At 40.9% G+C, this 26,956-nt stretch overlaps 1 protein-coding gene across 1 annotated transcript in view; it reads left to right on the forward strand.

Annotated features, from left to right (window-relative positions):
• The first annotated feature begins 16,069 nt into the window (after positions 1–16,069).
• The window catches only part of SPTLC3 (serine palmitoyltransferase long chain base subunit 3), a 183,206-nt gene continuing 172,319 nt past the window's right edge, over positions 16,070–26,956 (forward strand). The window contains exon 1 of the mRNA XM_009906893.2: positions 16,070–16,096. The gene's annotated coding sequence lies outside the window, so the exon portion shown is untranslated. The remainder of the gene's footprint in view (positions 16,097–26,956) is intronic.

Genomic DNA, 26,956 nt, shown 5'->3' on the forward strand with positions numbered 1-26,956 from the left:
CTGCTCAGATCCTGTCCCCTAGCCCTCAGTGTGTCTCTTGGGAAGCCTGGGGTGGGCTTTGTGTTTGCTGTATAGTATCTTTCCTGAAGTGGTGTGGGCAGAAGGATGTGACCCTACCATGAAAATATTACAAGATGAGTTCCCCCTCATTGCCAATATTTGTCTGAGAAGTGAGGATGACAATACTGCTCTTTTCCCTTTCTTCAAATGCTTTTGGAATTTCTGAGAGTGATTTTGAAAATCCTGATGGTACAGTTCATGAAAATATAATGTGTGTAGTTGAAAACACATTAGTGCATTATTAAGAATAACATAATATATTGACTGGTCCCTAAGTGTCCAAGCTTATGTCTTCCTCCAGGTAGTTCTTGATGCTATTAAGCTATATAATTAATAACCTATTGTCATATATTGCATCAACTATCTATTTTAAGATTGAAAATGTCTCAAGGGAGCAATTCAAATAATGTTGCAAAGAAATCACTCCTCAGCCTTTAAAATTATTATTTTATGCAAAATAACATTCACAAAGTGTTTTAACCTCTTTGGGAAGAGACACCTAGAAAAATATTCAAGACAAAACCCTTTGCTTGAGTCCCATATTACCCAAAAGTGCTAGCATAGCTGTACACCCTTACCACTACAAACAGTGAAGAGATACAAGGCTTTAGGACAATTCTTTCTATCAGCATTAGCTTTCCAAATTCTGAGTGTGAACTAGATAGTAATTGGAAGAAAACTCATTTGGTAGGAAGACAGAAGTCCTTGCCTCAATGCCCATTTCACTGAGCACAGTAGGGAGCCTGAAAATACAACAGTGAAATTCTCCTTTCATAATGGATGAATTAATTTAGCAAGCCTAGTTAATTCAAATGCAAATTACATGTTGAAAGTGCCCATTATTTATTGCTTCATCTAAGACTATTTCTGTTTCTTTCCTTAATTTCTGAAGTGCAGCAGAGAAGTGCTGAGCTACCAAACACCCTTTTAGACATCAGCCAATTTCAGTACTCTTTCAAATGTTGTTTGATTTTTATTCTCTGGTTTAAACCTAATTTTTGGATTGTTTATTTGCTTTGACTTGTTTGTGGCTTCCAGCTGTGGAGCTTTTCCACTGCCAAGTGGTTCATTTTCAAGTAAGTGGTTCCATACCAGCAGGTGGAACATCTCATCCTAGCTGGATGACCAGTGCCAATTGCATGCCGTATTTTCTTTCAGGTCAGTTTGGAAAGTGACTGTGTGGTCCTTTTCTGTGTTTGTGTTTGCACACATACTGGTATATGCAGGAGTCCTCTTGAATATTTTTGTCTGAGAAAGAGTATGTGGCGTTCCTCCCACTGCCAATTAATTTCATGACATGGGAGACTTATGTCACTGCATGAGAACCACCACCTGAGATTTCCTAGCTTTGCAGAAAGATGATAACCTTTCTTGGAGGTCTAACAATCTTGTGACACCAGTGCCAGAGTGACCAAACATTCTGTTTAAGAACAACGTAAGAAAATGAAAGGAAGAGCAGAACAAAAGAACGGGATGTATGATAGAGATTCTCTTATTGTGGCATTTCTAGGGCTTTATTTATTAGTATTCATTATCTCTCTTTACTATTTTGGGAATACTGCACTCTAATAACTGGCAGTTTCACCACTGTCCCCTCCAGAGCAGAGATTTCTATTTATGTTGTAGGAAGGTAGGATCATTTGAATTGTCAGCCAATTGCTCAAGGGGAATCTACTGCAGACCTCTAACAAAAAATCCTGGAGGCCTCCCACCAAAACTGGATGGCAGCCAAGCAGGAAATCAGGCTGCAATTTTGCAGGGAATTGGTAACAATTGAAGTGTTTTGTATTTAACAGCTAGAGAATTCCCTTTCCATTCACACTGCACTCGCAATTTTCTTTTCCATGTAGAAGGTGAAAAATGCGGTTATCTTTAGCTGGTCATACACCCTTGCATGGAGCCAAACAGTTTATTTTCACATGAAGAACAGATTTTGATAAGCATGATTCTCTATGTAACATTTTCCTTCAACATTCTCAAAAATATCTGCTTAAAATGGATAAGGGAAGACCTATGATCCCTTCCTTCCCATTCTTCATTTCATGATTCTTCATTTAAGATCCTGAACAAAACTCCTAATTTTAGCCAGATATGGCGACAACGGAGTTTCTTGGAATCAATACGGCTGACCAATATGATCAGGTATTGATCCTTTATTGTTCCAGTATTGCAGGCCTATGGCTCAGGCCTATGGTGAAAGCATGGCACAGTAAAGCATGGAAGGAGAGGAGACAGGACAGGCAGAAAAAGAAGTGCGTAACAAGGAAACTGCTACAATTTATATAACCTTGGTATGCCTTGTTGGCATGGACTCATTGGTCCCCTATGAGTGACCACACATCACACTATTGTAGATTATTGGTCCAACTATGGATGACACACGAGGTTTGTTGATGCAGGTGCATGTCCTGTTGTCCCGAGATAACTCTCTATGTTTCTAGCTACCAGCATCTTGTTTTAGTTACAGCGCTGCAGGCACAGCACTGTTTTGGCATACTGGTAGCTGGCTCTGCACTTACGCTGAGCATGGCCTACCACCATGTCAGGCTCTTAGGCCTGAACTGCCAGATTGCTCACACCGCTCATAACTGGTGTTCCCACACCTAATCTCACTGGATTTCCTGGCTGGAGATGGTAAAAACCTGAAGACCAACCTGGAAGTGTGAGCTAAGGTCTATGAGCCCTCTAGAAAGCAATCTGGAGAGGAGCACCTGAAATACTGTTTCTTTTTCCTCACTTACGTTTCTTAGAGTGAGGACAGCCTTTCCTTTCAAAGAGCATCTGAGGCATATTTTTCAGGTTAGATGACAAGGCTCAAGCTGTACATATTCCACTACTCTGTTCTGAGCCTTTGCCTCGGATAATTTTCCCCAGCAGCAGCGTTGTTGAGCTGCGATTTCTATTCTGTAGCAAGCATTAGGAAAGCATTCAGTTTTCCTAATGCATTCCTGTGTGCTTTAAACGCACAGGTAGGAAAGCAGGATATAGAAGAGAGGAAGACTGAGAACTTTGTTTTGTGCTCTTTAGGTAGTCTAACATTTCTAAATGTCTTGAATATTGTGGACTCCTGAAATTTAATTGCAAAACCACCATTGATGGTGACAGGGATTTTTTTATATTCCCTGGTGTTTGTTTTCTAGCCATTTCTTAAATTGGTCGATAATTATATTTTTACAATTCACATAAAAAGAAAATTATCCCAAGTGTTCACAATCTTTTTAATCTCTATTCCAAACTTACTTGTTTATAAAATATTAAAAAACTAACTTACATTTTCTTAGGGTTTAGAGCAGCTTTAAGTTTTCTTATTTAGGCTTTATATTGTAACAGCAGCCTTGCAGGAAACACTGCAGGTCCTTAAAAATTTAACAACTACATTATCAATTTATCTCAGGACATTGTCTGCAGAAGTGTATCATCTATTGCTTGCAGCTTTATCTTAGCTTGAGAGGCACGATGCAAAGGGAAGCATACTGAAAGGAAGGCTGCAGCTGCTCAGCGATCTGAAGGTCACCGGTGCATGGGGGTACTTACTCAATCCATTCAGGACAGGGCACAGCAGCAGTTGCTCTATTTCAAGTTGATCAAAGTTCAAAGGCAGTCTTATTCCAAAATAAATATCTTCATTTAAGTGGAGTAGCTGCTGCAATTTAAATGTATCTGCTACCTCAAACTGAATTAATTTTCAGGTGTAGACAAGATTCAAGTACTTGGAGGCTGACTTCTAATTAGTACAGCTGACAGTACCACCACATAGTTGATTTATCTTAATAACAGAAGCTGAACTTCATTAAATCTTCCAAGCAGCATAAGAAAACGTCAATAAGAGAGAGCCCTTTAAAGGGCTTGTGACTACCCCTGTAATTATTACCACCAGTGTGATTTCCAGCCCTAATTCCACTGGCTTTCCCTTGTCTGTGTCAGCTGCACTCCCCATTTGGTGCTGTACCCAAATATTTGAGTGGTACACAGAGCCTCTCTGTGAGGATGGCAGAAGGTGGCACTGTCGTTGGTAATGATACAGAGCCATGGCCTTAACCAGTCCCACAGGATTTTGCACCATGCCTGTACAAGATGGTGTAGGCAGAGGACAGTCTTGCTTTCCAAAATGGGTACTGTGCTGTGCAATTATACAGCAAGAACCCAAGCAGCTGCAGCTGGCATGGCCCATCCCTCATAAAACATACTTCTGAGAGATAAGTATGTTACCTTAGAAGATTTGTGAAATGTTAATACATCATCTTTCCTCAGATAGGAAAATGAGCAAAACAAGCTTGTCTTTGCCTGTAAGTGGCAATGCAGTCTTGGATATCTTTCTTTTCTGTGTTAATCAGCAACTGGGAGCTGATTTATTCAGCAACCTGAAAAGCAGAGTGGCTGCAGTGACCCAAAGATGTACAAGGTTGCAGAGCATTCACAGCTGCAGCAAAAGCAAGGCATCACCCCAGCCTGAGATTAACAGCTGCTGGCAACTTTCTGCAGCTTGGAGACGGAGCTTTTCTCTTTTATTCCTTCTCTGGATCTGGACAGAGGCTTATTTCTCTTCTGCTTGTAGGCAACAGTTGATGGGTAAAAAAAAAAATAAAAATCAAGAAATATATTGCCAAATATTTCAAACATTTTCTGATTTAGTTAGAATCATCAGATTCTTACTGACATTTCCCTACCTCCCCTGTATTCTGCTTTACTATTATGACTGCTATAAAAGTCAGCATCAAACGTCTGGAGCTGACCCCACCTCCAGGATATATGCGGGCCAAAAGAAAAATCTATTTTGGCAGTGAGAAGGAAAGAGATGGAGAGGAAATAAAGAAAATTTGGGTTGGGTTTGGTTTTGTTTGGTTTTGTTGTTTGTTTGTTTCTTTGGGGTGTTTTGTTTTGTTTTGTTTTTTTAAAGAGGAAGAAATATATTTAAAAAAAAAAAAAAACAAACATAAAAAAGAAAAGCCAGAGGGAGAAAATGTGTTTATATTTGACGATGATGTTTATTACAAATGCAATGTACATTGACAGTGTGTTAAATTTCCTAGTCAACAGGGGCCAACGTTGAACAATTTCTGGCAGAAGAAAGCAGATGCAATTCCGTCTGCAGCTTCACACATCTGCTTTGCAAGCCAGCACTCCTCCTATAACTCTCTGGGAGAGATCCAATAAAAATGATATAAAATTTTATTGTGTTAGCAGCACTAGTTATTAGTGTGAGGAGGCAGAAAGCTTACCCAAGGGCTGAACTTTCCCCTTCAGACAAGGCTGTTGATAGTAACAGCTGGGAAATGGTAGAAATAATTTTGGAGTGTTTAGTTGGCTAGAATGGGTGGCTCAAATCAGAGTGGCAAAGCCAATAGGCAAAAATGCATCAGGAAGGCTGAGAGTGATCACAGAGTGATTGCCCACTGGAATGGGCTGCCTGAGGAGGTGGTGGGGTCGCCGTCGCTGGGGGTGTTCAGGGCAAGGCTTGACAGGATGCTTGGTTGCATGGTTTAGTTGATTGGGTAGTGTTGGATGATAGGTTGGACATGATGATCTCGAAGGTCTCTTCCAACCTGGTTTATTCTATTCTAACTAAATGTCTAAATGGTATTTAAATACAACTTTAAAAAGGGTGTCCCTGGCACTACAGAAGAAACCTGTGTGAGGCATCTGCCCCTAACAGTTGGATGCTGTCAGAGTTTAAATCAGTGTTAAATTGCCCCAAACGAGGCTCCTTTAAATGTACCTGATGAACAGATATCTGCCATAGAAAAACAACTCGAACTTGAAACAGTATCACAGAATTGTCAGGGTTGGAAGGGACCTCAAGGATCACCTAGTTCCAAACCCCTGCTATGGGCAGAGACACCTTCCACCAGATCAGGTTGCCCAGAGCCACATCCAGCCTGGCCTTAAAAACATCTGGGGATGGGGCTTCCGCCACCTCCCTGGTCAGTCTATTCCAGTGTCTCTCCACCTTTAGGTAAAGAACTTCTTTCTAACATCTAATCTAAACCTAACCTTCTCTAGCTTGGATCCATTCCCCCCAGCTCTATCACTAGCCCACTAGCCAACACCCTAAAAAGTTCCTCACCAGCTTTCTTGTAGGCCCCCTCCAGATATTGGAAGGTCTCCTCAGAGCCTTCTCAGATGTGCAGATGCTTCTCTGCACAGGAGCACACAGGAAATGTATAAGGTAGATTAAATTCTACTTTTTCCATTTAAGTCTTTATTCTGAAGGTAATAATACCAGCAGTCTCATGTAGTAGTCAGCAGCCTCTAATTACAGTCTAACTGATCTCCCTTAAATTCAAAAATTCAGGGTTTTTTTCATTAAAACCCCAGAATGTCCTTTTGCAGGTAGGTTCTGTGTAACAGTTGTAGGTGTCCTTCAGTCTCAGAGCAATACCTTCAGCTGAATGCCATGGCATTTCATATATCATAGAGGGTGGCTTTGTGGCTACCTCAGCCAATTCCTTCAGAACCCCGGGATGCATCTTATCAGGTCCCATAGATTGTTCAAGTTCCTCAGGTGTTCCTGAGCTTGATCTTCCCTTAGAGTGGGAGGGACTTTACCCATCTGGTCTGCACCTAATAGCATTAACAACGGCATTGGGAATACAGACCTTACTTGGTTTCTACACAGATGCTTTTCTTATCATTGCCTAAATGTCAATGCCTCCAAACCGAGACCATCTTTGTAGAGCCATTTCTTCAGAGCATAGCTTCCCAGGGTGTCACAGGGTACAGAAAAGTGTTGCAAAGATGATCAGGGGACTATAACATCTCATGACGAATGACCGAGAGAATTGGGTCTTTTTAGCCTGGAAAAGAGAAGAATGAGTGTTGCACTGAATTTAGGGAATAATCTCAAGCAATGATCAGCTGATAGAAGGAAAAGTTTTTGCTCTTGTGGGCCACAAACCCTGTGAGCAAACTGCAATTATGTAGAAGAGAAAAAAGCATTTAGCTCATTAGACTCGAGGTGAGGAAAAAGTTCTTCACTGAGCGAGTCATTCGTCATTGGAATGTGCTGTCCAGGGAGGCGGTGGAGTCGCCGTCCCTGGAGGTGTTCAGGGGGAGATTGGACATGGCACTTGGTGCCGTGGTCTAGTTGTGAGGTCTGTTGGAACAGGTTGGACTCGATGATCCTCGGGGTCTCTTCCAACCTTAGTTATACTGTGATACCAATGGCCATTGTGACTCAGGAAGGCACACGACTACCTGTTAATGAGTGCGGGTAAACATTGCAAGAGAGTCTTTTGTTCTTCCTCTGGCCTTAGACAAGAGACCCGTGATAGTTTGCCTTTGGTCTAATACCTGTCTGAGCCTTGCTCAGGGATGTGTGTTCCCTGGCATTTCCTTGGCAGCCAACCACGATTCTGTAACTGTCGCACGGACACATCTAATGACCAATCACAAGTAGCCTTCTGAACATGTTAGCCTGTATAAAGAAATGACTTTGTACAATAAAGTAGACACTTCGCTTGCATCAAGCTTCGTCTCCATCTCTCAATCGCGGTAAATGAGGGAACTCATAAATGCTTATAAATACTTCAAGGGTAAGTGTCAGGAGAGTGGGGCCAGTCTTTTTTCAGTGGCACCCAGTGACAGGAGAAGGGATAAAGGGCACAAACTTCAACATAAGATGTTCCATCTAAACAGGAGGAGGAACTTGTTTAATTTAAGGGTGAGGGAGCACTGGAACAAAGGTCCCGAAGAGGTGGTGGAATCTCCATCTCTGGAAACATTCAAAACCCTCCTGAATGTGTCCCTGTGTGACCTTCTTCAGGAGAACCTGCTTTGGCAGCAGGGTTAGACTATACCTGCAGAGGTCTCTTCCAACCCCTACCATTCTGTGATCTAAACTCCTGACCCTCTTAAAGCCTTGGCCTGCACATCACAGCCTCTGAGGTGAGTATATGCAGCTCCCCTTCGCGCAGAGCAGTGACCTGGCTGCCTCCCCTCACTCACCTTTCTTGGGGGCCACATCCTAAGTCTGGAAGAAGATTTTTGCCAGTTCTCTGAGATATTTTGGTGTCTGCTGTCAACCCTGGGGTAACAGATGTGCGAGAGGGATGGAGCCAGGGACAGCAGAGGGCAGGAAAGGGGTAACGTGCATGCTGGGGGCTGCTGAGGCCTCGCTACAGAGCATTGCAGGCCTGACAAGAAAATGGCTGCCACTCACGCCCTCAGGTCACCTCACGTTGCCTTGCCTTCTCCAGAGCCTTCACCACTCATTTTGGGTCCTGTCCTCAGACACCCAAACAGCAAGCTTTGCTGTTTTCCTGTTCTATGGCCTTTCCTAGTGTTTATTAACTAGGAAATAGCCACAGCAAACTGCTGGCTAAGCTGTCAGCTCGTGGTTTGGACAGCAACACTCTGTGCTGGGTTAGGAACTGGCTGGAGGGACGAGCCCAGAGAGTGGTGGTGAATGGTGCCACAGCCAGCTGGCGGCCAGTCACCAGTGGCGTCCCCCAGGGATCAGTGCTGGGCCCCATCCTCTTTAACATCTTCATTGATGATCTGGATGAGGGGGTTGAGTCAGTCATCAGCAAGTTTGCAGATGACACCAAGTTGGGAACAGATGTTAGTCAGTTAGAGGGTGGAAAGGCTCTGCAGAGGGACCTCGACCGACTGGACAGATGGGCAGAGGCCAATGGCATGGCATTTAACAAGTCCAAGTGCCGGGTGCTGCACTTTGGCCACAGCGACCCCATGCAGAGCTACAGGCTGGGGTCAGAGTGGCTGGAGAGCTGACAAACAGAGAGGGACCTGGGGGTGCTGATTGACACCCGCCTAAATATGAGCCAGCAGTGTGCCCAGGTGGCCAAGAAGGCCAATGGCATCCTGGCCTGTAGTAGGAATAGTGTGGCCAGCAAGAGCAGGGAAGTCATTGTGCCCCTGTACTCTGCATTGGTTAGGCCACACCTTGAGTACTGTGTCCAGTTCTGGGCCCCTCAATTTAGGAAGGACATTGAGACACTTGAACGTGTCCAGAGAAGGGCAACAAGGCTGGGGAGAGGTCTTGAGCACAAGCGCTATGAGGAGAGGCTGAGGGAGCTGGGATTGTTTAGCCTGGAGAAGAGAAGGATCAGGGGTGACCTCATTGCCCTCTACAACTACCTGAAAGGTGGTTGTAGCCAGGAAGGGGTTGGTCTCTTCTCCCAGGCAACCAGCACCAGAACAAGGGGACACAGTCTCAAGCTGTGCCAGGGGAGGTTTAGACTTGAGGTGAGGAAAAAGTTCTTCACTGAGCGAGTCATTCGTCATTGGGATGGGCTGCCCAGGGAGGTGGTGGAGTCACCGTCCCTGGAGGTGTTCAAGGGGAGATTGGACGTGGCACTTGGTGCCATGGTCTAGTCATGAGGTCTGTTGGGACAGGTTGGACTTGATGATCCTTGGGGTCTCTTCCAACCTTAGTGATACTGTGATACTGTGAAATCCCAGATGACAGCTCCTGCATTTATTGAGGCATTTGGTGTGGCAGACTTGTGAAGGACAAGCAATATTCCCTCTCTCCTCCTTTCCCTGGCTGTGCTCGATAAAAACTTCTTGGGCACCTTAAGCATAGCCTTTAACCTTGTTTTTAATATGCTACTTTTATTAGCAGAATCCTTTATCTACAGAGAAGAAAACTGAAAGCGCTGACTGAATGACCCCTCTCACCTCAGGAAGAACAGTGCAGTGAGAACAACGCATTCTCCTTTCTGGTCATATACCCTTCATGAAATGTAAATCAACACTAGGCTATGAATTATGTGCAGAATACAATAGTATTTAGACATTTAAAGACTCTTCCCAGGTAAAACAATGGGCAGATTTTAAATTTTTTTCTTAATTGCACTTAATCCTAACCAGGTTTGTTTAAAGCAATGTGAATATATATTAGAAACAGTCAAATTAGTTTATTTTATACTTAAGATAGTTTACTTTACTGGATTATGATAGATAGATTCAGATACTAGAAAAACTAAAAAGTTAGACTTTCTTTTACTGCGGAGTCTGATAGCATTTTAAAACAAATGCACACTAAAACATGGCAGCCATTAAGACTGATCTACAACCAAAGTTCAGAAAATCTTCAGATGTCCAATACTGCCTTTCAGGTCTTTCACCTGAAGTGATTCAATGTTCTTCAAATAAAACTTCATTTTGGTGTGCAGCACTATACTGAAACACTTTATACACTTTATAGCTCCCACAGTGACCTGTGGGAAGTGTAGTTCCTCTCTGCAGGCTAACGTGTTTTGCCAGACCATTGCATGTTAGTGCTGTAATGATACCAATACTTTGACTCTCTCTAATAAACCAAATATTGCACTACCAGTTTCCTTAACCTGAGGCCAAAAATTTTGATCTCGCTTCTCAAAAGACACCAAAACATTTTTGGAAGACCACAGTTTTTTCATTCCAAGAATCTCTTAACATAAATGTATTTTGGTGGAACAGTCCTGATCCTTTTCAACTTCCAGCCATAATTTCAAAAAGTACCTTTTACAACCTTACTTGCCAGATAAGACTAAACCTTTCTGCCTGTTTTTCTGAACAAACAAACCATTAGTTAGAGCTTTAAGGCAGAAAGCAAACCTCTCTACACTGATGTTTTACAGGCCAGTTAGAAAATGTTTGAAGAAATGTTTCGCCAGGTAAATACGTTATTGATTGTTTTAGAATAAAATGAGGTAAGAAGATAACTACACAAATAAAGTAGGTCAATATTTAAGAACAGTTTTATGTGTTCTGTACAACTGCACAGGAAAAAGAACCAATGGCAACGAGATTGTGGTAGCAAATATGCTTAACAAATGTGGGGTTTCTGATGCTGATGTGACCCTTTCCCTTATCTTCTCAGCGTGCTGCACAATAAAGTAAGATAACCTGCTGGCATGGCCCCTGAAAAAGACTTGACAGACTACCTGAAGGAACACAGAATGTACATGAGAATGACAGAGTAAGGGGCCAAATTCCTTACTGCTTAATCTTACATTTGTATATGTCATGCTTCAGCTTAACATTTGTGTTGGCACACGTTTTGTGTGGCCTGAGACTAAGACCTGTCTTGATTTGACAAAGGGTCTGGTTGCTAATTGCTGAGGGTGATCCAACTGGAACATTTGTATGCCCTCAGCACACCAGGGTACAGAGCCTATTCAGAACTCTGGAAGAGATTTCTAGAAGGCTACAGATTCAGATAAACATAACAGGCACAGTTTTCAGTTAGCACAAACTTCTCTAACCCTACTTAAGAGAGAATAACTGAGCCCATGGATTTATATGTGGTGAGGGTTATTTATTTTCAATTTGTGTTAAAAATTAAGCTGTAAAATCAAATTAATAGTTCTAAACAGGTCTTTTTTTCCTTTCAGCTCCCTTTCATCCATTCTTGGCTGAACAAATGCTTTCCTTGATTAAAGAACTACAGACAGTGTCAGAACAAAATGCTCTTTTTGCATAATTTGTTTATCTATGATGCTGAAATCACTCTTGTGTCAGTTTTCTGGTATTTTTTCATGGTTCAAAGACCTCCACAAAATTCTTGAAAGGGGCATCTTGCAGAAATCCTGTTAGTGAAAAGTGATGTAATAAGCAAACCTGTTTGGGAAACCATGCAGTGCTATCATCCATAAGAATAATCCTGAATAAACTGTCTGATAGCCTGAAGCTCAGACTGTTCTTTGTGGACTTGTGGGTAATTGCCACAATGAAAAACATGCATATATTAAATTAAAGGTGTGATGTTTATTTTTTTATTATTATTATTCAGTTAAATGCATTAAATCTCATACTTGCTTCACTTACTGTCAGCACAAGGCTCCAGGCATCCATGTAATGTAGTAACTGATGGAGCTATACACACAGCCACTGTTCCATGGCAGGTGACAGCACAGCTTTGCATTAATATCATCTATTATTAATAATACTAATATATTCACTTGTGGAGACAGTACATCTTACAACAAAGGTTATTGTTTTTGAACTGTGTAGTCTGGCTTTTTTCTACACTGCCTTGACTAATGCCACATTTGGCCATGGGTGTGTCGCCCCCTCAAAAACAAACATTTTATGACTATTAAGTGCAACTTTTGTTCTCTGGTTGGGTTCTAAACCATGGCTGCTACCACGAGGCAGATTAATAACCAAGGGATTCATGGCAAATACATTGTGCATGTGTGCTGCAGATGATACAGCTGATCTTTAGATGACAAAATACACTCATTTATGATTCAGGAACAACAAAATGGCCTCAGAGACCAGTAGAACTTTCCATCCTCTTTCATAGAATTGTGCTGTAATCAGTAAGCACATTAAATTGTATCATCTATCATATGAGGTCATGTTGCAGGGGCCTTGTGGCATATGTGAACTGCAAATCATTGCTCCAGTAAAGAAGCTTTGCAAAGTGAGACCATAAAAGTCACAGAAACTGAGAGAAGCAATGGAGAAAGCTATGCTTTTAAATATAGGGTAACTCATATCACAAGCCAGCTGGCTGAGAATAAGTTTACCATTTTAAAACGGTAGTTATTTCTAGGTGCATCATGCAGTCACAATGAAACGAGGAGCAGTAATTCCCACAATATTTATACACTATTTTTTCTCACAAAGTATACTACCAACAAGAAGGAGAGTTTCCAAAAGCAGCAGACTAACCTAAGCTAAGACAATTCACAATCACAAACCTTTGTAGAAGCTTTTGAAAAACCACAGCTAAAGGGGTTTGTTTTGCTCTAAGCACAGGTAGAAGCAGGGATCTTCTGAGGTGTGGAGCAGATGTCTCCTGAGCATGTTATTGCAGTGAATCTCAGTGATGACCATGATGGCTGCCTGATACTGGTGCCAATGCCCTCCACCACTGAGGTATGCAGCTTCTGATCACTTTATGTTACCTGGGGGCAATCCCAGGCCTTCCCCCACTCCTGGCTGAGCCCCCTGCCTCTGATCTCTGGATTTGCTTCCCAGTCTGCACACTTCTGTACCTCTATGGTTAATAATGTACACCAGGATGGACAGAAATCTGGGAGACAGAGCAGTATTTTGAATAGCACATTGGAGAAGGAGATCACAGAATCACAGAACATTAGGAGTTGGAAAGAACCTCGAAAGATCATCCAGTCCAACCCCCCTGCCAGAGCAGGATCTCCTAGAGTAGATCACCTGTTTCTGGGACATGTAGCTTAGAGGCAGGACACTTAGTTCCTACAAATGATTTGCCAAATATTTCTTCCAAACCTCCTATCTAAAACTGCAAGATCTGTCAAAGTTCCCTGGAATTTATAGCAGTCTAATAGACATAATAAATGACTGTATTAGCACATAGAGAACATGTATGGGGTGATTAATAGATAAAAATGAAGAGCAGAGGAAAGGAAAACCTTCACATTAAGTCTGTGGGAGCTCCTGTATTAATTGGCACATAATCAGGTACAGCCACTAACAATCACGCAGATCTTTAAACCAACATGCAGCACTGGCAATACAGCCTTAAGAGCTAGAAATTAGAGAATATGCAAATATTCTTTGCAAGTGAGGTTGCTGGATGAAAGTCATGCCTTAATAGCTTACAGATCATTGATCCTGAGTTTTGCTTGTGTCTAAATGCGACAATGTGGGATTCCCTCGTGGTAAACTTCCTCTACTTACAGTCTACTGAACACCTGCCATATTTTTGTTCTGCGTCCTATATCTTGATAATAGCTGTCTTCAGAGCACTCAGTCTTCTTGAGGGGACATTCTGCAGATATTTTGTGGGATCTTCTTTTGCTATAGGGATGGCTTTCTGAGTAGGCTATCACCCTGAGGTTTCCAGTTACTTTATTACTCAAGGGTTTTCTTGTTGCCATTGAATGCAATAGAAACTTCAAAGTCCTCTCTCAGGGACTGCTCTGTTTCTTTACTCATGTAGTGCCTCTTGCCCTCCTGCAGCCCTGGTGTGACTGTGAGGTGTTCACACAAGCATTAATGAGGTACCTTTAACATGAGGCATGACTGTTCTGCTTTGTGGAGGGAGTTGCTGGTGTGCTGAGATTTTCCTGTTCTCCTTAGAAAGTCAGCTGAATTGCATTTAGAAATGTTTATGTAATGTTTTGTTAATCCCATAAGTCTACTTTTGCAACATTTCTGTCTCTTGGCTTCCCAGCACTCTGACAGGGACCATGCAAGCCATTTTGGTAGTAATTTTAGGGTTTGTTCTGCCAAACAGAGGTATCTCAGGGTTTGTATTATGTTGCTTTAAGAATGGCTTTTGGGAAACATGAAACACCATGTCTTGTAATCAGTCAGAGCTATGACAGTTTTCATGTGTGTTTTTACAAAGCTCAGCAGTAGCTGTGTTTATTTCTTCTCTCCAAAATATCATTCTTCATCTTGGCCTAGATGGTCCTCTTATGAAAAGTCATAAACATGGTATGAATTAAGAGATGTGGTATGAATTAAGAGATATGCTATCTTCTCTTATCAGAGGTGCTTCCTTCGGTTCATATCTGCAGCATGCTGACTCTACCATCCTTCACCCTCACCCCAAAAGAAAGAAAACAACTAAATCAACCAGGTAAAGGATAAATTAATAAATACAGACACTTGTGTAAAAGCAGTGCTGGTGTTGCCTGGCGACCAATAGCTATCAGAGCCAAATTACCCAAGCTGCTTTAGAGACACAAGTAATTAGCCAATAGGGACTGCAGAAACAAGAAAAAGCATGAAGGGGAGATTAACTGAGTTCAGAACATGAGGTAAAGATGAAACAGTGAGGTGTGAGCTAAAGTCCTTGAGCTAATCTTTATTAGTTTTATTTGGTTTTGCTGTGAATGATGGTAAGGTTTCATAATCCTTTCTTTTTTTAACGTCCTTTTCTTTTTTGTTCTTGGGCTGCCCCTATGCTTTGTTTTTTCTGGTTGAAGCTCTGGGAATTTGGATGTGGGTTCTGTAATTTTCTTCCAAGTGTGTTATTTTTCTTGAGCAGAGATTGCCCTGTTTTGTGTACTTCAAAGGCAGAAGTGCAATAAGGAGTGTGCAGATTGAAATCAAAACTGGCATGAGGCAGGTCTTGCAGAACATCCTGCCAATGTTCCCTATCAACTATGGCTGTTTTCTATGGCTTTTTACAAACTCCTTTAGAGCAAACTAATACTGCACAAATCCTTGCAGCTTGAAAAATATGCTTGGGAACCTCTTCTGCTTTTGCTAGAACTACACTTGATTCTGTTTTTCAGTGTCTCAAATATGCAATTTCCTCTTTAAAATGAGGACTGGTTACTTATCTGTCTGGATATTGTCTCTACAGATTTATTTGTTATCCCTTATTTCAGGGGGGAAAAAAAAGGCAGCAAAGTGGCTTTTTATTGGAAACAAAAATAAATATGAGGAGAAGAAAACAAAGCTGGGAAAACCTGGGGAGCATGTCCGTATGGTGTAAAAGAATTACTGAAAACTCCATAGGAAGGAGTCGGGGGAGGGGGGGGGAGGGGGGGGGGAAACTTGTACATTTGTGATTAAATTTTAAACTTTGCCTCAACAGTTCCTTGTATATAGTAAAATGCTTAGGTTGTACTTTAAGCTTCAAGAATTTATGCTTAATTTTCAGTTTTGAAAAGTGTTATGCTAAAGAAAAATAAACTACCAAAAATAGGGGACAAATAACTCTGGGGCACTGCTGGTGATCTTTACATATAGTAAAGGCAAGCATCGGGCTATTTGGGATACATTCTTTGTGCATCTCCCTCTTTATTCAGCATGTAGTAAATGTTAAAATAACCTTTCATGAAATGTGAACAACAAAAAGGGCTAGGCTAAGTGCCAAGGAGGTGGGATTTTTTTGTTTGTTTGGGGTGGATTGTTTTCAAAGATCAAAACTGTAATCGTATAGTTCCTTTATGGTTTTATTGGTAAAAAAACTTATTCTTTGTTGCTCAAAAAACCCCAACAATATTGTGAACAGCTTCAAACATCCTGAATATTGTTTCTTTTTGCTATTTTAGAATTAATAAGGACTTGCAGATTGACTGCTCTGGGGATTTTTGGATATTTCTGAAGAGGTACAGTGGGAGTCATCATGCCTTCTCTGAAGGTAAGAATAGTTACCATAATGTCTTTGAAGTGCACAGAGAACCAGTGAGGTTTAGCTGCTGCTAAGAGGTTTTCATGAGTCCATGGTTTGTATGCAACCAAGTTTTCTATATAAAAAGGGCTTTAAATGCTCAAAAGATCAGATTTTTACCTTTTTGATCTGCAAGAGCAGCTTTGAAAATATCTTAATATTACTGTGAAGAAATATAGTGTAATTGAAGTAGAACCATTTGAGCTAAGAATGAAAGGGGTTTTTTTTCCCCGATAATTTAATATATTTGCAAAAGCTTTGTGCCCAGATCTAGGCAATGCTGTGAAGAGATGAGGAGTTTAGTGCATTTAAGACCTTCATAATTCATGTCTGTCAGAACTATGCTCAGAAATAGAAAGCTTACTAAAGACAATTAATTTCAGTCCTGTCACAGGATCTTGGAATAGCAATATTGAGCACTAACGCCATAGATACGAAATAAACCCAGAACTTCATTGGACGTAACTGAAATTAGCATCTCTGTTTAGCATGTTTTTCCTGCCAAATATTATAATAAGTTCCCTGTTGGAATGTATGTTTCTGTGGGACAAACCCTCAGGTAACTGACAGAGATCCCTTTTATTTCTGGTATCCTTTCTGCTGTGGCTTCCCATCTAAAAAGAGCCTTGAAATGAGTTAAAGTTATATATGCACTTTTCAGTAAAGCATGAAAAAGGAACCTTTCTATTTGCTGATCTTGCTACCCAGAAACCATATTTTTTACTAAACTTTGAATGATAATAACAGAGGAAGAAATTACATCTCTTGTGCATGTCCATGAAAACATTGATATAAACCTACCTGGGAGATAAGGGGGCAGGGGGGAGAAGAAATTCTTGTCTCCATTGCTGTAGATGCTGACTGTGAGGCAAGCAGTCAAGGTTAGCTGTTACTTGCTATCCTACAGCATTTTTCTTCCATATGTCCTTCTACTAAGTCAAGCTGGGGTCATGCAGACATGTGTGAGTGCATGGGTATGTTGGCAAAGGCCCTCAGGTGTCACCGAAACCTGAAGCTGGCCTCCAAGTTCACCTCGGACAAGAAGCAAAATGAAATGCCTGATATGGAGTGACCACATTCTGGGAACAAAGTTGTGAAATTAAAAAAATGCTGCATGTCGCACACTGAAAGGAAAACTCATTGTATCTGCAGCTTCAGACTGTGAATGATGGAATGGTGGTGAAAAATGTACAGACTGTGGGGAGGCCCAAACACCAAGCTTGCAAGCTGAAATTATAGGCTCCTAGATGGGTATGGCATATAAAGTATGTGTGTATAGCTTTATAAGAGCTTCTGAGAGATGTTCTTGATGGGAGGAAAACAGCACAGCAACTTTCTTCTGCTTTTTTCCTTCTTATCACTGTTCCACCTCATCTAACAGTTTCCTTTTGTTAATCACTTGGCCAGCACCATTTTCCTAGCATCCACTGTAAACCTCTCCCTCTTTCCACCTGCCTCCTTTAAGATTAGTCTCATGTTATGATCCTGTAAGATTAGTTTCATATTATGATCCACCAAAGTAACCCATCTAACACCTAGCTGCAGAGATTGCTGTAGCAGTTTCACATCACTTACAAAATCCCATCAAAGCCAGAAATTGTTTTCTTTATGTGAGTGGCAAGGCAATTACTGAGTTGAGTGACATGGCCAGAGAGTGCATTTCCACTAGACTCTATTGCTATGGTAGAAACTTCTGGCAGGAAAGCAGTGACTGACTGACATCTTTTGACTTATTACTATGGGCCTTGTGTAAACTTCAGTAGAAGTAATGACAGCTACTGTGTTTCTAATCAACAAAGTGTTGTGTGCCAGTAATTAGGTTTCAACTGACTCTCATCTCCCTTCCAGCCATTAATTGGAGGACGATATGCAGATTACTGGTTAATAACAAATCAGTTATAGTTCTGTAATAACTTTCTTTGTGTTCATCAATTTGTTTGATTCCTTGTGTGGCAAACATAGGATCCTGAATGCATCTATTTAGCCATCAGACCAGTTTATAAGGCTCATGTTCACTATGCTAGTGACAGCTGAAGGTGCTGCAACTTGCAGAGACTAATAGCAGCAAATGGGGAACTTTATTTTGCAAAAGAGACAGAGCGAGGCCTTTCCAAGAAAGCTCTAGGTTGTCCAAACCACATATGGATGTCAGAGACAGGAACAGTGAGAGCTGTGTGCTGAACTTATTTTAAACTCCCACTCATGATTTCCAAATGCAGCACTCTGACAGAGAGCAGGCACAGAGAATTTTGGGAACTATAGCACTTGTGTAAATAAAAGTTTTCGAAATCTGTTTTGGCAAAGCATTTGTAATTATTGTATTACCTGTTTATTGTGCCTTGACTATAACAGGAACCTAAATGAATAGGTGTGATGAGATTAGGGCTAACTGCAGAACATATTTATAGTGTTTACTGCCCCACAAAGGCCGAAAAGTTTTCAAAGGTATGTTCATTGTTTTGCAAATGGTGATACAAGGCTCTGGGGAGGCAGGAAATACCCACTTATAACATAGCAGCAGACGCATGCTTCATCTAACGACCCACATCAGCTCTTCTGTGACCCTTGTAGCCAAGTAGGCCAGATTAGAATGCATTTCCCCCCCTACTGCATTTCAGTTGATGTGTTTGTTGCTGGGATAGCTCTGCACCAGGGCAGATTTCAGTCTGTTCCTTGCCCACTCGCCTGCTGCTGTCTGGTCACATAGTAACAAATTGTCAAGCCTGTAATTGAATGAGGACTCAACCATTCATTTCCTGTGTATGGGCTTCAGTCAATGTATTCCAGCCTTAAACAGGTGCAGTCCTCAGGATTTTTCTAAAGTATGTTGTACTCTCTCTGTTCTAGTAGACCAAAAATAAAGTACTTGGGCAGCGAGAGCGAGTCACTCATCCAGTCTTTTTATAAAATAAACTGTGTTATTAGGCTTAGCTAAGCTTTTTTATACTGCCTGGGGAAGGAGAAAACTGCTTGGGAGCCATCACCGCATAGGACTGTGAATGAAGGATTCAGCAGAAACACAGATGTATGTTTTATTTGTAGTGATGTGAAATACTATATCTTATAACAACTGATCTCAGGTTTATACACTAAGTCTCTAGGCAGCTCTTTATTCACTATGTGACCAGCATGCACAGGAGTTAGCTGAAGTTTTGTGCCTTTGGGATCACATAGGATTGCTGAGTGCTGTATTCAGTATTCAGTATCACTAAGGTTGGAAGAGACCTCAAAGATCATCGAGTCCAACCTGTCACCACAGACCTCATGACTAGAGTAGGGAGGACACTAGTGCCCACTGCAGGCTTGAACTCACGACCTTCCCCATTAAAGGTCATATGTGCTACCAACTGCTCTCAGGGAAAAAAAAAAAAGAACTTGGTTAATTCTGTTTTTCCCCTTGATACATCTTTATACAAATGACTCTCTGTAAACTTTCAGATTGTCTTCGATCAGCTCCTTGAAATACTGTATAAATAAATAAATAAATCATGTAGCTCTGAAGGGAAAGCTGGCCTTGGAGTAAAAAAAGCCTAGATACTGTGTTGGTATCTGCTTTTCAGCAAGTAGAGTAATTTTACATTTGAACTACTGGAATTTGCACCAATTTGGGCAAACTCTGGATATACCACGTTAAGTAATGGTTTAGGAGTAGCTTCAGAGAGGGACTTCAGCCTTCAAGACCAGCTGCTTGCCAAGCTTGCAACAGCTCACAGCCAAACTTGCAACCAATGTAACTGCTTGTTGATACCTCCTCTTCCTTTTGGACATACTCAGAGTGGATGAGATGGACAAGAAAATCCTGACAACATAATGTAAGGGGGAATTTTGTTGTGCAAGTTGTACATTGATATGCCAGAACACCTTTCAAATGCTGAAGTCCATTTCCATGTCCTCTTGCATGCACAATCTTGGGAACTTGCTTCTGCACATGTGTGTAGCATTTCTGTGTGCTCAGCTGGCAAACAGGGATTGCATGTGGTTACAAGGATATGTGTGTTTTGTGCATATATTGCAAATTTGATTTACCTTAGGCTCCCAAAGAAGAACATATATTCAGGAAATGCTGTTAACTACCCTTCAAATACTTGAAATAGTATTGAAGAGGTGATTTCAATATTTTCAATTATATTTAATCTTTGATTAAGGAAAACTAAAACCAAGAAGCTACCCTTGAAAAGGTTTCTCAGTGCAGCATGTTCCTCACTGAAACTTGATTTGGAATTGCTTGTTCTCTGTGAAAATTTGATTTCTCACTATACTTGCTGGACAAGTTTGGTGTTTGTAACTATCTGTGTTGCATTAGTACTTTCAGTAAAATGTTAAAAAGAAAACCTAGCATACTAAATGAATTACATACTTCTGTAGTGTTTGACTAGTGGGAGGAAGAGGAAAAATGTTTCTGAATGAGCTTATGGAAGGAATGTGCATCTTGGACACTGGAAAAGAAAGTGCCATCTAAGGAGCTGATGTTGTTTCACTGCCCTTAACACTGGAAATCATTCCAAAGTCTGCTTTGAATCTTCTCTGCCATAATTCAAGTATCTCCCTTCTTCTCTGATGCACCACTCTGGAGTTTTGCTTTCCGTGGGGGTCATTTGAAGAGGTTCATCAAATCTGGTTCCATAGTTCATGTTTTCTAGGTCTCTGATTACTTTCCTATCTCTCCTCTGTGCTCTGTCCAGTTGAGTTATATACATCTGCAAGTATAGTAACTCAGGAATGTGATAGTTGAAATTGAAGCCACCAAGACACTTTAAGAGACTGGTTTCTTTAGCTGAGAATTATATCCATACAGAAATTGAAATCACTGCATAGGTAAGACTGATCCATTTTTCTATCATCTCTCTATCAAAAGGAGCTACTTCTATTTATTATTTTTTTTCCCCAGAGCAGTCTTGATTGAGTTTTCCAAAAACTAGAATATCTGCAACTAACCACAAGGCCAGGTACATTTCACAGAGATTTAGATGGTACTGAAGAGTGCTTATAAGGCTTGTTTCACCACTGCCATCATTCCTGAAAGTTCACAGTGTCTGAATGTGTTATGATCTCTAAAATAATATGCTCAAAAGAAAGTAAGTACTATTATACCCTTGGAGACAAAGCTTCAGGTTCTCATTTAACTTTAAAGATAGCAAATTCAGTTCCTAGTATTGTCAGGGGAGATACCACTACCTTAAGACAGTTCATTCTGCTTTCTATTGCATATCCTTGAAGGATTATGGACCTAGTTGAAGCATGCCTGTTGTTATCTTAATGAAAAGTGAAGATAAACGAAAACCTCACGCTCTCAATATCTCAATCATGTAGAAAATCTGTAGCCCAGATCACTGGGATGTTTCTTCCACTAAATGAAAGTGACCTGTGATTTTTACCAATAATTTTTGTATGTAGTGATACTCCATAAAATGCCTACAGAAAATGAAAGGAGAATAGTCTAATGTTGAAAGAGAAGAAAATGAGTTGTGTGGTAGTTCTGCTGATATTGCAAAGCCTGTTAACCCCAGTGGAGGCTTGTGTTGTAGGAGAGAATAAACCGTTAATGCAGTCTCTGGCCAGGACTGGGGATTTTCATGATAATAACTGAAAGCACTGAGGATTTAAGGCCCTTATTCATTGCACACAGAACTGCAGAAAATTTAAAGCTCAATAAATAAATTTTGACTGGTAACAGCTGGACTTAACTTTTGAGCCAGCATGCCTGAGGATCTTCTCTCTGGTTCTTCTTCATCCTTGCCTTTAGCTGATAACTTACAGTTTATTTGTCATGGAGCCAAGCCAGCCTACCATATGCTTAAAATGTTTTTCCCACTCATGTCTTTGGTGCAAGCACAAGCTGCTTGCGCCATTTTCTGGTGGAGTTAGGGAACACCTTCAGGAAGTGTATGTGTGGAGACAGAACAAACTGTTGATTAAAATGATAACTTTGTCTTCAAAATGTTGGCTTGGATAGTTCTGGTATCTCCAGCCTATGCCAAAACACCTTAACATGTCTCCAGATGTAACAGGCTCTGTAAATACTAACCATGAAAGTTCTTGAAAGCAGATAGAAAGATTTGCCCTTCTCTTTCTGTCATCTGCAGGCTTTTTGCTCTCTTCTGCTGTGTACAGTAGGTAGGTGCATATTTTGCTGTCATACTCCTTAGGTGTGTTTGGTTCAAACTTCCATGGAGATTGCAGTTCTCATTTATACCAGCTGCTGAGCATCCCAGAAGTAAAATTCTCTAACTCTTGGTCATCTAAGAAACCCTGAGGGTTTGGTGGGGTATAGGATTAGTGCATGGTCTTTGCACAGAAATGAACAGATTCACAGGAAGTGGTTTTGTAGGTGAGTGCATTCAAAAAGGTAGGATACCATAGGCTGGATATAATTCTTTCAATAGATATTCCAGAAGAGAGTAAGAACGTTTCAAATCTGTTTGATTCATATCTTCAGATCTCTGGACACGAAGCTGAAATTTCTAGCCATTTCTCTGGAGATTAACTCCACTTTTCATATATATGGAGTGTTTCCTTAGGCTGCAATTCAGGAAAAATCTGCTTTTCAACTTTAAGACAGTTATAAATACCAGGGATGGGTGGAAGTGAGATACTTCCTGGAAGAAAAGGAAAGAAATCAATTTACCCATTAGATTTCAGTTCTCTGGTCATTCCCTATGTATCCCCAACAGAAAACCACAAAGCTAAATAATTTTAAGGATACTAAGGGAAATGAAATATCAAGAAGCATTAATTTGGGCTTTGCTGTTGTTGCTCAAGTAAAAAGATAAAGATTAGGATGAAAGGTACTTGGAAAATTCCCTGTCTGTAGCTCAGTCTTATCTACTGACTATGTGAATTTTATTGAGCTAAATTAACTGTAGCTGCTCTGAATCAAAGAAGTTTAATCCCTTCTTAAAAAGCATGCTCCCCAGCCCACTCAGTCTTCAAGTCCTCAGAGGATGAGGTACCTTTCTTTTTGAGGTCATGAGTTAACCAAGAAAACTTGTTATAGCAGCTTGTTTTTCTGAAGGTTTTCATTCCTGTTATCACAAAATGTACTGTAGCAGTTTCCTCTTTAGTCTGTTTTTCCCCTTACATCCCTAAATAACTCTGTCATTCATGTTGGAGCTTTGCAAATGTGTTAACTTTGTGAACACTTGCTGTTCTGTGCTGAGAGAGGACAGAAGTTTAGTGATACCACCACAGAATGACACATTAACTGGCAAATTGCCTTTTTTTTTCCCCTTCTTCTTCTTTTCTTTTCTATGAAGTATGTCAATGCCTTTGTAACCCCCAGGTTCTGGATAAGTTCAGATGTGGTCCCAAAAGGCTGCATGACCTTCTGCCTGCTGCTAAACAGCTGCATGTCAGTGGTGCCTGCCAGATTTCATTTCCTGCAATGGACTTGTGCCGTTGGCTTCCATGAGATGTCTGTCTTTCATGGGTGGTGCTTTCTGCTGAAGTACAGCACCACCCTAAAAGCATCCTCAACTCTGTCAATACAAAGAGGAAGGAGAAATTGGGCACCTCTAGAGAGAACTAAATAGCAAGATGAGAGATTCATGCTCTTTCACAGTGTTTCTCTGTTAATAGACTTTTTGTCCAAAGTACAGACTTAAAAAATAGTAGCTTACCTGAATAATTTTTTTACATAACAAGCATATAAATCTCCTTATTACCTCACTGTCTTTGCTTTCTCCCATTTGTTTTACCAGTGACTTCCCGACCATATTTTTAGCTTGCACTCAATCGCTTGCTGATGTCTGTGTGTGAATTAACTGATTAAATTCTGGCATTCAGAATAAATATTTGGTTTGGGTTTAACTTTTCCCTTCCTGCCTGCTTCTCCAAAGAAAAGTTGCCTGTATCCTATCAGTGAGAGAATATAATTCCAGAAGACAGGAAGGTGGGGGGGGAGGGGGTGAAGGGGGGAAGAGGGAAATAAATTATACCTCCATTTAAAAAATGAAGTTATTTTCTGGAGTTCTAGTTATCCTTTTACATACATATATGCAGTGTGTTTGAGTGGTAGGAAAGCCCACCCATTGTTACGCCAATGAAACCGCTCTGTGACAAGCGTATTGCTCTGTAGCTTGCTGAGGGTAAAACAAGAGATGAAGACTGACTTGTTTCCCTCCAGAGTGAATCCTGTGTTGCTCATCATTTCTAAGTCCTCATTGTCCCCATTAGCCTTAGTGGTAGGCTGGCTTTATGGGGTGCACATCAATTCTGAATTACACTGGGAGGGACCTCAGTGATCATCTGGTCCAGCCTTAAATCCTATGTGTTGAAATGCCTTATATAGAATATGACATAAGGGCAAATCTTGCCCTTTATTACTGCACTGTGTATAGTTTATAAGCCAGCTTTTTCTCTGGTGGGAAATATAATGTAATTAACAAAAAATGAATCACTGAATGGAGCTGAAATGTATGAAAGACCTTCTCAAATTAAGTAAATGGTAGTGAAGTGCAAAACTGTTATGTAACACCTTGTTTGTCAGTAAGGAACATCTGAAGGACAAGTAAGGGCTGTCATTTTTTACCCCCTTATTCATATTAGCAGTTAAAGAGTCTTAATTAATTCTTCATAAAATTGTTACCTTTGCCTGGATAAAAGGAAGTGGCTAGGCTGCCATCAGTCAAGCAAGGAAAGAATGACCTCTGCTCTTCTTTGGAACAGAGGTACTTGATGATGTACTGTAAACTTCCAAGTCTTTCTTTGGTGTGGGTTGTTTGTTTTTATCCTGCAGGGCTTTATTAATTTTCATGTTTGTGGCTACTTTTTTCCTGAAGTCCTTGAGCTAACTTTCCTATCTCAACAATCTCACATTTGCCTACAGTTTTACTTATTGTGGATGGTTCTACTCTATTTATTTTTCACAGCTCATTCTCACAACTTAGCAATTTTCTCAGAAGTTTGAGTCAAGGTTACACAGCTGTGCTGTATCAGCTGGCCTTGGATCACAGACAGCTGAACCCTTGAGATTATGGCCAGCAAAATGAAGACAAGAAGTTTATCTGTCTTAGGTCTACTAAAAAAATAAATGGTTTGGGATGAAGTGGTTGCTTCTTTCTCAGTCACATAGCCCCAAAATTCTAATCTAAGTCTAGGTTATTTGAGCAAGAATCTTGTAATTAAATCTATTAGTCCGGAGAATCAAAACCAGTTTTGAGATTATAGCTGTCTGTATAGTCTTGTACTAGTCTTTCTGCTGGTGATCCTTGAAAAGGGTTCTAAACCAGCCATGCTCAGAGCTGCTAAGGGGGTTGCCTGTATGTGGCACACAGAGGTGATGATCATGGAGTTGTGAAGAACTCATTGATATTGTTCCAGTGCCATAGGAATTTTCTCTGGAAACAAAATCTCTTTAAAGAACTGAAATGAACTCTGAAACTGTTTGGTATGTCTTGGCTAAGATACAGAGGGACCTGCAGCAATATTTAGACACAGCCACATTCTCAGATTAATTTCCAGAATGTAGCTAATTACAATGACAGCTTTTTCACTTGCTTTTTTTCCTGTAGTTTCTGTTTGCAGTACTCTATGGCTAATAAAACTGTCAATTTTCTTTTACTTCAATAAAAGGTCACCCCCTGACAACAGCCCTGTGCCTCCTAACAGCTAGTGCCGTTATTAATATTTAAAATGTACACAGTGATATTTCCAAAAGGTCAGACTTTTAAAAGACCTAAAATGTCATCCCTAATTCTTCTCCCTTCCAGCCTTTTTCTCTGTCTCCTCATCTCCATCCACCATTTAAATGTTCCAGTTTTGATACGGTATTTAGCATGGCTTGTGTTAAGTCAGATAAACATCAAGTGTTTCCCTGTTGCACTGCTACAGAGAGGCAAAGGATGAATTTGTTGCTGATTCACAGTCCAACAACTTGTGCAAGTAGTGTCCTGATGGTACTGTAGATTCCCTTGAGATAAATGAGTCATTTGTTCTATTAGTTCGTGATTCAAGAATGCATTTAAGTTAATGCCCGCCTTTAGGCAGGTAGAGTCAAGAGGGTATCAAGGCTTCAGCTGCAAATAAGAGCTTACAATTTTTCCTCCCTGAGGCTTCTATTCTTTCCATTTAACAGCCCATCTGCAAAATGGGGAAAGCTACCCTTCCTCCCACCCTCAACCATCTCTACATAACAAATTATGTATACAGGGGACAGTTTCTTTAAATATATTTATCTAAAGCAGCAGCCTGCTCTGCCTGAAACAGATATGAGAAGGGAAGGTGTGTATACTCCTCCTCTGTCGACTGGCCAGGTCAGAAAATGGTCCCTGTTGCCATAGGAAACATGATTATTAGGGCTTCAGAAGGTCCTTTGCTCCATCCTCTGCCTACAGACAGGATTAAACAAGTCTCTTGTTCCTGGTAGAAGCTTGTTCATCCTGTTATTAAAAGCCTCTGGGCAGGTTCACATAGCTTTCCCTGGCAGCAGCTGCAGTTACAAACTGTGTGTTGTGTGATGGTTGTTCACTCCATCTTGAAGATGTTACATGTTACTTTCCTGATTTTGGTGTTGTTTTGTTGGGGGTTTTTGGTTGGTTGGTTTGGTTTTGTTTTGTTTAAAGGGCAAAGACTGCTTACAGGCCTCTTTTCTGTGAATCACTCAGGGGTGACCTTATTGCTCTCTACAACTACCTGAAGGGAGGTTGTAGTGAGGCAGAGGTTGGTCTCTTCTTCCAGGCAACCAGTACCAGAACAAGAGGGCACAGTCTCAGGCTGCATCAGGGGAGGTTTAGGCTGGAGGTTAGGAGGAAGTTTTACACAAAGAGAGTGATTGCCCATTGGAATGGGCTGCCTGAGGAGGTGGTGGGGTCGCTGTCGCTGGGGGTGTTCAGG

This window comes from Dryobates pubescens, chromosome 3, assembly GCF_014839835.1.
Source record: "Dryobates pubescens isolate bDryPub1 chromosome 3, bDryPub1.pri, whole genome shotgun sequence".
Taxonomy (NCBI): domain Eukaryota; kingdom Metazoa; phylum Chordata; class Aves; order Piciformes; family Picidae; genus Dryobates; species Dryobates pubescens.